This window comes from Ambystoma mexicanum, chromosome 8, assembly GCF_040938575.1.
Source record: "Ambystoma mexicanum isolate Mex_15411 chromosome 8, UKY_AmexF1_1, whole genome shotgun sequence".
In the NCBI taxonomy this organism is placed as follows: domain Eukaryota; kingdom Metazoa; phylum Chordata; class Amphibia; order Caudata; family Ambystomatidae; genus Ambystoma; species Ambystoma mexicanum.
In genome coordinates this window covers 825,440,798-825,455,231 of record NC_090929.1, presented here as the reverse complement: position 1 = coordinate 825,455,231, position 14,434 = coordinate 825,440,798, and the positions used below count along the sequence as shown (strand labels likewise).

Genomic DNA, 14,434 nt, shown 5'->3' with positions numbered 1-14,434 from the left:
GTAAAAGGAAGAGTCAGTTTGGAGGCGCTGTCTCAATGGACGTTAGAGAGCATTGAAAACTAAACGTAAGCATTTTTAGATACAAATTGACTCAATATTAAAATATGAATCTATGATTTTTTATTAATGTAATTTATATTTGGTTGTATTTTCAGATTTGATTAAAATATGTAGTTATGTGACAATGTTAAAATGTATCATATAAACTGAAATTTATTTTAATAAAAAAAATGTTTACACTTTAGGAAACTAGATAAGAATCGACAACAATTTGTCAATGAACATCTATAAATGCCAAAAGTATTGGCTTTCTCAATGCTTGTTAAAGGCATTTTCAATCTTTTGTTCACATAGCTTTCTGTCATTAATTCGGTCTCTGGGTGTCCCTCTGTTTGTAGGGGAGTCCGTTGATGCCTTTCCAGCTATTTGCTTAAATACCTATGACTGTCAACTAGGTAATCGGTTAATGATCACTCTCAAACACTTTGCTCTGAATCAGACGGAGTGGGCACAGTTCACAGAAGCAACCACCTAACACAATGAGGTGTATGTCCTGCAAGTTAACTTGAACTGTGTACATGTAGATAGATGACTTTGGGGCTCTATGTCTCAGAGGTAATGTTATACAGTGTGTTCCCAAGGTACAAATTACAAATGTGCATACACATTTATGTACCTTCTTATCTTACACTGTATGTTCATTTACTACATTGCATTACATTTTACAAAAACTGATAGACTAAAGGAGTGATATGGTCCAACCATAAAAGGTATGTGCATTTCTTAGTACGGACCAGAATGTCACAAAACTATGACCACTTTGCTCTTGTATGTTAATATATCACATAACACTTAAATACAAACTGGGGGACCAACAAATCAGGGTAACCCGTTAGGTGGCACAGCTAACTGAAATATAATGAAAGTGCCTGTTGCGTATCCCTTGTATATGTACAAAGTTCACACAAGTGCAAAGTAAACTTTACATGGGTGGGAACATTTTTCTGTTGTATGTTTGTATAGCGCTTGTATATTGTTTTTACACAAATCTGTCAGACACTGGGTACATAGCTATCCATTTTTCTTGATCTCCCAAATGTAAATTAGTATTAATATGTGCCAAGGTACAAATTACAAAAACACGCAGTATATAATATGAAGGTACAATCATTTGTTTTCACAGTTGTATTTTCATATATCATATGTATCTATATTCGCATTTCACACTATACATTTGAAATGCACATACCAACAATGGCTGCGTCACCGGGTAATGGAACAATGTTCACTTTCGAACACTTTGCTCAGAATCAGGCAGCATGGGCTCAGTTCTTGGCAGCAACCACTTAATACTGCTAGCTTTCAGTCCTGAAAGTGAACATGAGATTTGTACATGTAGATGACTATGTATTCATACGATTGTAGCTCACATTTTACAAGAAAAAAACATATGCACAAAAAAAGTTTGATTGTCCTCCAATCTAAAGCAACGTGCATACATTTTTACTTCATAATACAACTCGTGTGTGTAAAAAAAAAAAAAAAAATAAGTGAATTTATTGACATGTTAATTTCTCACGTTTGGCTGATGCAATTTTGTAAACCTTTAAAACATGCACAACTTCAAAGTAAAGTGAACCACTGTGGCAGATATCAAAACATTTTCCCCACTGAGAACTCATTTCTAGCAAAATGGAACTTCTTCAAACACTGCACGGGTTTAAGCACGCTATGACTTTTGCATGATTGATCGGACAAGTCAGGATCAGCTGCAAGAAAACATTGAATATTCATCCATGGGATCAAAGGTTATACAGGAGAAAATTCATGTTTCTATTTTCTGTGTAACATGTGATGTAACCTTAACTATATTGCTGTGAACGCGACAGAATAATGTACTTAAATTGCTCTTTTCCAGTGTTTGCAAATAACGTCTGATAGTAACCAATAGAACCATAGAAGACATTCGGCCCTTGGCACAAGTGTCAGCTCCCCAAATGCACACAGCACACAATTTCTTAACCAAAAAGTGAATAATCAACACTTCTTAGCACATTTCTTAAACAATCTCCATCAATAGAGACTGCGAACTGGAAACTCATGTAGCATATAGAGGAGAAATGCAGAGATTGTGGTGCATGAAGCCGATCACACATCGTAGTTAGACACTTGACGGAATGAACATAAGCAACGGTTACCAGTCTGCAGTATTTTGAAGGGAGGAAGGCCGAAAGTGGGGGAGCAAAGTGCTGCCTCACTGCCTGATTGCCTACTGGCATGGAGTTTACTGCGTTTATCCTGTGTACTTTTATTATCCTGCAAGAGTTTTTCAGTCAAGTAATGGCATCATTTTATAGGTTGCACAGCCCCTTCTGTCTGAATCCCCAATTATCCAGGGGAGGCCCCTTATCCTTCAACTTCATTTGAAGCTAGGGTGTCTTGAATTATGACCAACTCATCTTCATAACATAACGTGCAGTCTGCCTCGACTTTGGCAAGTGTGGCATTTGCTGCTCCACTGTTTCCTACTCCAAGGCACTCTGATCTCTCGGTTTAAAAACATCGAATGTCAAAATCACGTTTTTCAGCAAATCTGCTCCTGCCTCAAATTATGTACTTCTTTGTGCAGTAATGACTGCAGAGATCATGCAGGGATTATAGCTGATGAGGAGATGTTCTTTTGTGTACGGCCAACAGCTCTGTTTACTTCTTTCATGAATTCAGAGTCTGTTCATATCCATTTACAGGTGCCAAATGCTTCCTTACTCTGCAGACTCAGTAACTCCGAGTACTATTTACAGGTCCATCCAAGTTTGGATGGCTGTAAAGTCATTGGTATTAAACGCAAGCAAAACAGAGCTTCTCATTGTCGCCCCAAGTCATAAGTTGAGATCGCTGCCAGGAGTGTATGCTAAGTTTATAATCATGGACATGCCTATTGTGGTACAAAAAAATGTGGACTGATTCTTGATGCTGAACTCTCCATGCGTCAACATGCGGCTGCTGTTAGATCTGCTTGTGGCTTGATAAACAAACTGTTACACAACATACAACCCTTTCTCACTCAAGAGAACCTGGCGACTCTAGCCGCAGTTCGTGTGAACACTCGGCTGGATTACTGTAACAGCTTGCTTGCTGGTTGTGCCGTCTCTGCTATAGCGACGCTTCAGGTCACCCAGAATGGTGCAGTGTGGCCCACTACTGGTCTTGGCAGACACTCTTATGTTACTATTGCTAGAAGGGCGCTACACTGGCTAATAGTGAAACATGGTATCATCCACAAAATTCTAACATTAACTCATAAATGTGTGGTTAATGCTGCCCAGAAATATCTTAAGGCGTGTATTCAGTCATACGCCCCAAGTCGTTCACTAAGATCACAACAACATCTGAGATTAATCCAACCAAGGTTCAAGCTGGCGACGGCAGGTGGAAGCAGCTTTAACTTTCAAGGTCCCTGCGCCTGGAACGCACTGCCACCCAGCAGAAGACTGACTGATACGTTTTCAAGTCCTTCTTGAACTTTAACTGTGTATGTCTTTAATCTTTCACCTGATAGCATTGTATTGTTCCTCCGGTCTGCCTCCCTGACCTTGGGCCCGGTTTTCCCTTGAACTCTGCTTGTAGATTATTGGTTAGGATTGATTGTTTGTCTGTCGTTTTTGTTGTTTGCGTACCTAAGGCCAACGGGCTTGTGGCGCAATGGACTAAACATTTTAAATAAATAAATAGCTGTTGTTAAAATCATAAACTCAGCTGTCGCGGCCAGCTACTCTCGTTTAGCCAACAACACTGATGCATCGACTTTTGGGCTCTTTGTAGGCAACGCCTGCCCAGATTGCCTTGGGCATCTGACTCTTCTCAATCTACCGCCTCTATTTTGTCTCCTTCATTGTTTTCATGACAACCCCAAACACCGGAACCCCAGAGCTGCCTCTTGGAGCCACTAATATATCTGCACTAAACTGTGTATTAAGCTTTTCAGTGAGGCTGTTCGAGTCTATAAAATCATCAGTTAAACACCACGGCTCGCTACTAAATACAATGAACTCTAAAATGTGGTTCACAGAGGGTTATATCATGGTGCAGAAGGGTCCACCAACGCACACATGGGCTTCTGCTTCTCCAAATATTGTTTTTTCGTTGAGTCCAGTTCACAGCCTGCATCACGGCTCTCCATTTTATCACCAAAAGACAAGAGACAATAACTTTGGTGCCTTTGCAGCAACATCTCGCTCATGAAAGCCTCCCAGTTTCAGTACAGGATGATTTAACAACCGCTTCACTGCCTACTTGTGTAGTGGATCAACCAGATAATACAGAGGTAACTGCTCAGGAGGCCCAACATTTTTCAATATTTTATCAAAGGAGAAAGGAAAGGCATGGTGGTAAAAGGGGAAATCAATAAAAAAAAGCAAAAACACAAAAGCATCTAGTAGAGCGAGGACTTGTGATTCTAGAAAATGTCTTAGCAGCTTAACCATGCAGCCTCCAAGAGCCGATAAGTCCAGGCCTCCTGACAAAATATCGAGAAAGGGTTAAAAGGCAGTCTCCTACCCCAAACCGGAATCTAAACACAGATTTAATTCTTCAACCGTGTAGCCCGGCAAAGGAAGCTACGTCGGCAACCCTGCTGAATAGGTCTACCTTTTATTGGGATGTTGACTTGGATATGGAGGCTGAGGCTAAGTACTTGACCCTCCAGCAGAGCCTGGTTTCGAGTCAGTAAAATAAAAGATAGTACAGACCGTCCCTGTCATTGGACTCCAAAGTGGAGGTCAACCTCTGAAAACTGGTTTGATGAGCTCACAGGTTCACACACAAAGTTGGTGGGTCATAATGTACTTGTAAAAACATTGCATGGAAAATCCCACTTGAGCCCTGTAACCAAGGACGGATAATCCTACAGATGTGTGTTATTAGAAAGTCTGTCTTTATCAGCAGACTGGATGACTTTAAATCGAAGTTATGTGCTTTCCCTGTTTGATGTTATCCCAGCTTTGCGTGCCATTGAATCGAGGGATATCACCCAAGCTGAAGTCATTGGTGACATGTGTTAGCTTAGAAATGAAGCAGTCACACTGTGTGAGACTACACAACACTTATCAACTTGGTATTAGGTAACCCACCTTTTGGTATAGGTTGGCACTACACAAGTTGGTAGAGTGACTGAGCATCCAGCCCTATCTCAAGAGAGGTACATGTGAACTGGAGAGCTGTAGCAATGAAATTTGTAAAATACAAGTAACCAAGTAAGACGTACACTCAAGGTTTCAGTTATATATTATTATTTAACATCAATTTCTAAATAAGCGTTCTTTAAAATGGCAATTCATGTAACTTTCCAGAATCAAAACTAGTTAGTGGATAATCTTTGCATATGCTTCTTACACAATTCCTACACCCTGAGGCGACTTCAATCACAAGGACAGTAATGGCATTTATATATCACATTAGTTATATTTTGCATATTCTGAGGTTGCAGAAAGAAAAGGTTTAAGGAAGGAAAATGTTAAACAGGTTCTCAGTATATGTGAGGACACTTAAATCCTCCAATGAAAACTAAACAAGCCTTTCCCAGCAATAACAGTCTAAAACAAGTTACCACCTATGAGGGACAAACTCAAAGTCAATGGGCTAGAAGAGTCTGCAGGGAGCCAGGACAGCCAAAGTCAAAGAAACAGTCTATGGAGCTGAGGCACTTCTTAGAATCAAGTCTTGCACAAAGTTAGAGAGGTTGTAGAAAAATCACTGGTAGGGTCAAAAGCTGTTAAGCCTGTGAATGGAGAGTTGGAATCAACTCTAAAAGTAACCCACTGCAATTGCCAAATGGGAAAAGCACAGCTAAAAGACGAAGAGGTAAGTACCCCAAGTCTAAACAGTATCTCTGGTTTCAAGGAGAGTGGTCCAGCTGGATTCTGTCCTATTACAGCGGTGCAGACCCTGTGTTCCTGAGCCCCAGTCTTGGGGACAAGAGAGAGGATGTCTGGAAGGCTCCTCCGGAGGTAGTTGGGAGGTTGTCTGCAGCTACAGGCTCTTTTTGGTTCAGCTGCCTTTTGTGGTTTCAGCGCTTAGTAAACAGCTCCGTCACGGATCTAAGATCCGCAGTTGGGCTTCCTTCACTCCTTGGCTCCTGCACTCTGGGGAGGGGACTCGAGCTCTGGTTGTCCTGCTTCTGGAGGGTCCTTAGGAGACTCCTGGAACTTTGGATTTCAGACGTTGCACTCGACTACAGATTTCTCTACCCCTAGCACTCGGCTCTTACAGCAGCGAAGAAGTACTGGTACTGCCAGTCAGGGAAGATGGTCCAGTGGAGTTAGTCTTGAGGTAAGTTGGTCCCACTAACCCAATGGAAGACGTTGTCCCTTCCGGAGCTACTCTGGCGAATCAAAAAAGGAGTTTCAGCACAGCAGCAGGGCTATTCAAACTCCCTCACATCCTGCCTTTCCAGACACACTGGAGCCGGAGGCGGGCTTCAGGGCCCACCAAAGGCAAAACGAACAAAGGGCTCAAACCTGGCTCAACGCATAGAGGAAAACCCAAGAAAGACCTCACAAACAGAAAATGTAAAAAAAAAAAAGACGACCGGGACATATTGACAAAATAGTCACCCATTGGTGCTGTACTGCAGCTGGGGATTCAGCCTGCAGTAGAAAAGCACAATGGTACGAAAATTAAACCACTGCCACCAGCCAACTAAAGTAGTGAGAGCGACATGAAAAAGGTTACATGAGAATGTAGGGAAAGGGGCTACTAGGTAGCCCCCCAGCACTCCACATAAGATGGTGTGTGCTGGGCCTACAAAGAGAGAAGGAAAAGAAAGTCAATTTCACTTTACTATTCTTGGGAACGGAACGGTAGTTCACACAAGAAAAGGTAGTTAAACCTTATGTGAAGGATTTCTCTGCGACATTGCACCGAAGGTGCTGTGTGTCACTATACAAAAAGTAGATGCCTATGGAGTTAGTCAGACTGCAAAAACTGTGGAAACACAATCAAAATCAGGTCAAAACACATGAGAGAGCGATAAGAAGGTCTCACTCACTCCATTGTTAAAATGAAAAAGTCCAGTAAAAGAGCTGGGGTTATCTAAGGTTGAAGGGAATTGAGGTTGAAGGGAATTGGCACAGAAATGAGAATTATCCCCAACAACATGCATTCAGACAAAATGCTGCACCTTTATGACAATGGGTTATGACTTAACAGGAGTAGATAGTTGAAGATTTTGGACAGACGCCCACGAGGCACCCACGAGTGGGGGCAAATGTTTCCCATCCTTTCCCAAAATTCAAATTATTTGCTCTGGATCAGGTAGAAACTGTAGACAAGTCCGTAAGAGTCATTTGTCTAGATTAGAGAAAGCTCATGAGGGAAATTGGATCTGGCTGGCAGGTGCCTTGGATGCGAATGAGCGTTAACGAAAACCAGGTGGTGCTCCACAGGATGTACTGGTGGGCTCTTAGAATATGTGCAGTTTATCCCATTGTTTTAAAGTGGGGGGCTTCAATCCCTCGCATTATGATAGTCTAGCCTTACAGGAAACGTGGCTGTTGTCTTCCCTGTTGCTTAATGGCTACTTTGTTCTTTTGAACCCTGCAATTAAAGGTGCTAAAGGAAGACTGGCTTCTGGTCTATTGATAGCCACCAAAACTATATAGGTCTCGAACAAATGGATTGGAAATCTGGTTGTCGCTTTATTCAAGCTGTTACATTAGGTTGGGATCCTGTGTGCTTTCCTGGTGTAGGCTAATTTTTACTTATAAACGCACACTGGAACCCTGCCAGTTTACACTTGGAGGAATTCTTGGGCGCTATTGAAGATTTACTAGATGAGCATCTGGACAATTCTACTTTGAATGCCCGTTTGATTTCTGGAGATTTGAATGCCATCTGTCTTGATGTTAATAACCAGTACTTAGTAGTTTGTCCGGGTAGGTCTTCCTCAATGAAGCGAAGTGTAGCTTTATTATGCCTTATGGAATCACATGGACTGCAAATGTTAAACGGATGTGTAGCAAGTGACATACCCACGATGGACACCTGGGGAAAGAATAAGCAGTGCGCTATTTTGGATTATATGTTCCTATCTCATATGTTCTTGAATTAGATAGTCAAAAAATCATCCAATCAACGCAGAGTGATCACTCAATTCTCCAAATGGATTTGTCTTTCTCAAAAATAGAAATTGTAAACAGAACCGGTGTCTCCAACTTAGAACGTACCCCTAGGAAGAAATAGGATTTTGTGGCAGGTGAGGACTTTAATGCTTGCTTAAACTCACTAACTCAAGCTAAAACCTTTCAGAGGAATTCAAAGTTTCATTACGCAGCCATTTTGGGTGAATTTTGTGTTGATTTCGACACTGCAAGACCCCAATTTAAACACAAACACAATTCTAATAAAGAAATCAGACTAAGGAAAAGATCTCGTACAGCTTCCATTAGAAAGCCTGGTAAACCTGTCTGCGCTACAGAGCTTTTCTTGATCGAATAATTGAAATTAAGGTTTGAAAATTGGTTGATAAGGCTATAGGGCTGCTCTTGCTCAAAGAGACGCAGAAAAAATGCTGAAGACTCTAGCATCGAAAAGCTAGTCTGATTTTTGGAAGCTTATTAAAGAAGTAGATACTCCCCAGACAGCTTTCCAAATTAATACCATCTCTGAAGCAACATGGATTACCCATTTTCAGTACACTTTTGCTTCTAGTCAGTGGATAACTGAGCTACTCCATTTTGACAGCGCACAAGACTGGCATCCCCTTTTTACTAAAGGATATTTTTCATCTTATCAAGAAGAGTAAAAACTTCCGATCTATGGGCCCAGAAGGTTTGTCAAACTCCATACTTCACCCAGAGCGTTGGACCTATGCACCATACACTATCTTTGATCAGGTGGTGAAGGATGGGTGCATCCCTTTTTCGTGGAAATCCAAGCTAATGGTTCCAATTTTTAAAAAGGTAGACTGAATCCCAAAAATTACCACCCTACTGCGCTGCTTGACACCCCAGGTCAAATCTTCACTTCCTTACTTTCAGCCCACTTGAACGTTTGGGTAAAAGATAGTCTCTAATTTGACATTCATCAAGCAGGTTTTGTAAAGGGTGCAGGCCCTGCTCTTGATGACCATTTTAAAAAAAGTTCTTTTAGAGGGTTCCTTCATTTATCTTTCTTTTATAGATTTTGCTCTTGCTTTTGATAGTATTGCCCACATTTTATTATGGAATAAACTGCTTACGTGGGGCTGCCCAATTATCTAGTGAACAATTCAATGGAACTCCACTCAGCGACCTCATTGAGAGTTAGATTAAATCACAAAGGTAACCTAGCTAAAAGTATTTGAACTTTTAGAGGTCTTATACAGGGCTGCATGCTTGTCCCCGCCCTTTTTGATCTGATGTGGGTGGGACTTTAGGGCCGTGCTAGATCTTTCCCACTGTGTATTAACAGATATGCCATTAGTTGGCTTTTACACGCAGACGATCTGATCTTACTTGACCAGACTCCTGTGGGCCTGTAAAGGCTGCTTGCCCTGTTACAAACAATACTCTATGGATTATGACCTGTCTATCAACATAGCAAAGTCTAAACCGATGCGAAGATCTGCAAGGAAAAGACAAGAAACCCACTATAAATGGCGCTTGAATAATGTTGCATTGGACAGAGTAGCATTATTTTACTTACCTTGGTTGTTACATGACAAAGGATGCAAATGACCTACCTTATGTTAATTTGCTCAAACACAAAGTTGCCCTACTGACTGCTCAAGCCAAGGCGTTAAATAAGCAATTCAGTAGATTCTCATTAGAGCCACTAATTACATTTTACAAGTTGAAAATGTATCCCGGCATTAACCCACAGTGCAGAAACATTATTTACTAGGTCTTCTACTTCATGGAAAAAGTTAGAAGGTCTGTACTGGAAGAAAGTTCTATATTTGCCTATTGGTGTTCCTATCCAAATCATCCATTTTGAGTTAGGTTTATTAGCACTCTGTGTCAATGTGTATTGGGAGCACTTTGCTTTATTTAGGAAATGTGTGTTCCCAGTTAAGAATACTCTATTCCAAGCGTTAAAAGATACTTTGGTAAACAAAAGGGATACGCTTCTGTAGTCTTGGAATGAGACCTGTATAAAAATTCTTTGCTCCATGGACATAACAATAGACATATTAATTGAGTGTCCTGCGGCTATAAAATATAAACTTTGGATAACAGGCTGGATAAACACGCAATCTGAATGTAAAACTACAATCATTTTATACACGAGGCGAAACCCTTAAATGCTCTTCCTAATTACCAAAAGCAATTTCCGTATTCTGAGTGGAGAAGTCAGTACTTGAGTGTTTTTCTTAATTTGCACCCCACAATGAAGGTGTTAGGTGCTCGTTTTAAGCTTGACAATGATGCAATTATTTGTAGGTTTTGCAAAGATGCAAGGGAAATTGAAACTCTATGTCACTTTTTGCCAACTTGTCACGCTTTGAACAAACAGTCACTGCACTTTGGCCACTATGTATCCTATCCTCTTTCAGAATGTTATAATGTGGATGACTAGTGGGTTATGGTATGCAGCGGCTCGAACACTGGCCTCGTTTTAGCAACCGTAAGATTTTTAAAGGCTCTCTCTTTGTGACAAGTCGGCCAGTTTGTCAGACCGCAATGTCTTTGTACAGCCATCTGACATCGGAGGGATCGCTCAGGCAAGCTGACCCTCCGTGTTAGTATGGCTTTATATTTTGGAAAATGGAGCTGGCTGCAGCAATGCGATGAAGTCATCAAGTTGCTGCAGCCACTGCCATTGCTGTAAGTTAAAAGGAGATAGACCGCAGGGAAAATCCATGAGACTAACCAATTGATCTCCTTTACTTATGAACAAAACAACGTTATTGCAGGTTAAAACCAACACATATAGGAGAGAACGCTCCACAGACCAAGAACAGGTAGGTAACCTTCAATAATGATTTTCTATGTTTTTCATTGTTTGTACAACCATGTCTAGAAAAATCCATTATTCCAGGATCAAAATGAAGGATCCTCAGCAAGTAAGCTGCTTGCTTACCAGAAGATGAGGACAACACGTCCTTTTTTACCAAGGACGCAGCGGTCAGGTAAAAAAAACTTTAAACATTTCAAATAATACATAAATCAATTAAAATTTAGATATGACATTTTTGAAACAGTCGCAATTTAGATATGACATTTTTGAAACAGTTACAGAGATGGTTTTAAGACTGAAATGCATTGGACAAGCTATGACCCACATGTGTCTCTGAAAATAAATAACCTCTTTTGAGTTATGCCACAATCATCAATAAGATTCAATATACGAAATGTTTGAATAATTGAAATGCAATGCTACAATATATGAATCGAATTTATAGAAATATTATGTGTTACATTACACAAAAGGTCCTTCCAACTTCCTAGGACATCATACCTAGGATCCATTTGTCCACTTGTATTTATAATGTAGCAATGTCATCTTTCATATCCTGGGTGTTAGTGTTAGCAGTGCATGGCAGTGGTGTGAGTTGTGGTTGCATAGCTTACCATAACTGGTAAATTTCTTGTTTTTGTTCTCCGATTTTACTTGTAACCATAACGTCCCTTTAACAATGTTTATTCACTGAATTTCATAGGCTTTTATTGGTGCATGTTGTCCTGCATAACATACTAACATACTTGACAACCAACTAGTGCCACTCCCAGAGACAAGGGTAAAAATTAGCCAGCCTCACCTTGAGACAGGTGTAACAATGTTAGCATGCACCACCCGTAAACGGAACTATGAAAGATAGCTAGATGGAATTGCGAATGATAGCATATCCCTCGCTTAGATAGAATTCTAAATGATAGCATGTGCAACACTTAGATGGAATTAGAAATTATAACATGTGCCTCACCTAGATTGAACCATGATTGGTAGCATATCCCTCACTTAGTTGGAATTGTAAATGATTGCATGTGCCACACTTAGATGGAATTGTGAAGGACAGCATGTGCCTCATCTAGATACAATTATGATCGATAACATACCTCTCAGTTAGAAATGTGAATGATAGCATATCCCGCATTGGAATAGGTAGAATGAATAGAGTGAATAGAATAGGTAGAATAGATGACATAGATAACATAGATGAAATGGATTGAGTAAACGAAGCAGAAAGATGGTCGGAGTAGACTGAATGAATTGGGGAAGAATAGAATGAGTGGAACTTGTTGAAACTCACCTCACGTGTTGTATACTGTGCTCCTGCTCCTGTGTTGTTGCCAAATATCTGTATCCCCTACATATGCTATATATCTGTATCCCCTCATATATCTGTATCCCCTTATATACCTGTACTGACCCTGTCCCTATATATCCATATGTCGCTATGTATGTCCCCACCGCCCTGTTCACGTTCCTGGTATCAGGCGCTTTACAGATAACCACCATATCATACCACTACGCTTACTCTCTACTATACACCATCATTCAACCAGAACACAGTTATACCCCTGATAATTCGGCCTAGCTGTCCACATACGAATACGACCCCATGAACACCTCATCACCCTAATAAAACGCAGCTGGCTGAGCAGATTCAGGCCAGCTGCTCATATAGGCGTTCCTCAGGCCTAACGCAGCCAGAACCCAGCCTGGGTGTCCACCCACCAGACTGCACACATCCAGATGATATCTTCAGCACCATGCCTATCGCTAGGAAGCAGCTATCATCCGACAACTACACCAGCGGCACACATATCCAGTGCACCCACGCACCATACAACACTATCTCTCTCTACTGACCTGAATTACGGTTCCAGAGGGCTTTCAACCTACCAGCGCTTTGAGATCATACCAATGATACATAAGGCGCTACATAAATGGCAAGTAACATAACATCTTAATCATAACATCCATTTAAAAGTTTTTTCAGTGAATTTCATAGGTTATAGGAGTGAAAAATTGTCAAGGTGCTACATCACTGTATATAAGTTAATAATTTCTCTTTTAACATAAATCATTATAAACCTACTTTAACAAAAAATGGTTGCAATGCACACTGATGTGTGTCATTATCAGCAGTGCATTTTTCAGGATGCAAGTCATGGTTGAATTGCCTACGGCATGAGACTCTGCCATGACCCCAGCCCCATCAAACCACCCCCTTTATTCCCTGCATCTTAGTTCAGTGCCTACTATGCCCTCATAATGTGAGCAGAGACCAATGCTCATGGCTTTAAGCCATGACCAGTCTCCACAATCCATGGGTTACGGGCTTTGGTCTTTCCACGTGCCCCAATAAGCAAAACAGAGTAGACATTTCTCTGTGCCGAGGGCCGGGCCCACAGCCAGGGCAGAAAAGTTATATCACTATTTTTTGTACTTGTGTTTTGACACCTTGTCAGCCAACTTCCTGTTTCCTGTGTCAGAAGCGGCCTGATTATCGCTGGTGTGGCTTGACATGTCAGACCGCAGAGCGGTCCTTTACGCAGTGCAGGTAGCTAAGAGCTGCAGACAGACAGACACAGAAGCATCACGCATCGAATTAGGCACTTGGGAAAGGAGAGGAGAGAGGCAATAGTGCTGTGCTGGGTCCGAATCAAACAGCTTTTATCCAGCACACTGGGTGCAGCGGTGTAGCAAGTCATCCAGCACAATGAGTGTAGCAAGCCGTTGAGCAGCGAGCTATTGAGCCAGTGAGTACTCCAAGTCAGTGTACATGCAGTGCATGCCATTGTCTCTCCAAACGGAGCCATCGGAAGGTGAGGCATTCAGTGTATCGCGGCACTGTGGTTTTGACTAATACTGTCACCCGCAGGCGTTCCGACTGGCGGTTTCTTCTGCGCTGGGTTTTGGGACGTAGGTACGGGAGGTACTAGTCCCTCCTTTGTGTCCGTTACTTTTTCCTCCTTGTAGCGCGGGGCTGCTGGGAGTATATCTTCTCTCTCGGCCCAGCGGTCCCTGCGTTGCAACTATCCTTTGGAAGCTCTTGCTCTTCTGGGTTTCTTTGCTCCTGCCTCGCTCTGTCTAGGCTTCTGTCACTCGTGCCCTCTAGCGAGTGTTCCTCTTACCTTCTCCCCCCTCCAGTTTTCTCTGCTGCCGCCGCTCCTCGGCGGTTACTGTTTCTCTTCTTTTGCGGCCCCATCCCCGTGGATAGGCGCCGCCCCTTTCCCTACGCTTTTCTTTTCTCTCTCCGCTACTTGTCTGGCGCCTTTCTCCATTGCCTACCACTCCTCCGGTCCTCGCCCCGCTTGTTGCATTGGCTGGTGGGCGTTCCGTGGAGCCCTGTCCTCCGGCTCCCCACTGCAGGACTCCCCTGTTACGCTGCAGTGTTGCCTTCAGTTAATCATACGGCTCCAGTCTATTACCTACCTCCTACTCATCTGAAAGTCTACTTTCCGCTGGAACTACGCCTTCCGTGCTACAGACCATAGGAGTCCAAGGG

General features: G+C 42.0%; 1 protein-coding gene across 1 annotated transcript in view; it reads right to left on the bottom strand.

Annotated features, from left to right (window-relative positions):
• The window catches only part of FAM241B (family with sequence similarity 241 member B), a 136,370-nt gene that overhangs the window by 102,107 nt on the left and 19,829 nt on the right, over nucleotides 1-14,434 (bottom strand). Inside the window, exon 2 of the mRNA XM_069610699.1 lies at nucleotides 1,250-1,368. The gene's annotated coding sequence lies outside the window, so the exon portion shown is untranslated. The remainder of the gene's footprint in view (nucleotides 1-1,249; nucleotides 1,369-14,434) is intronic.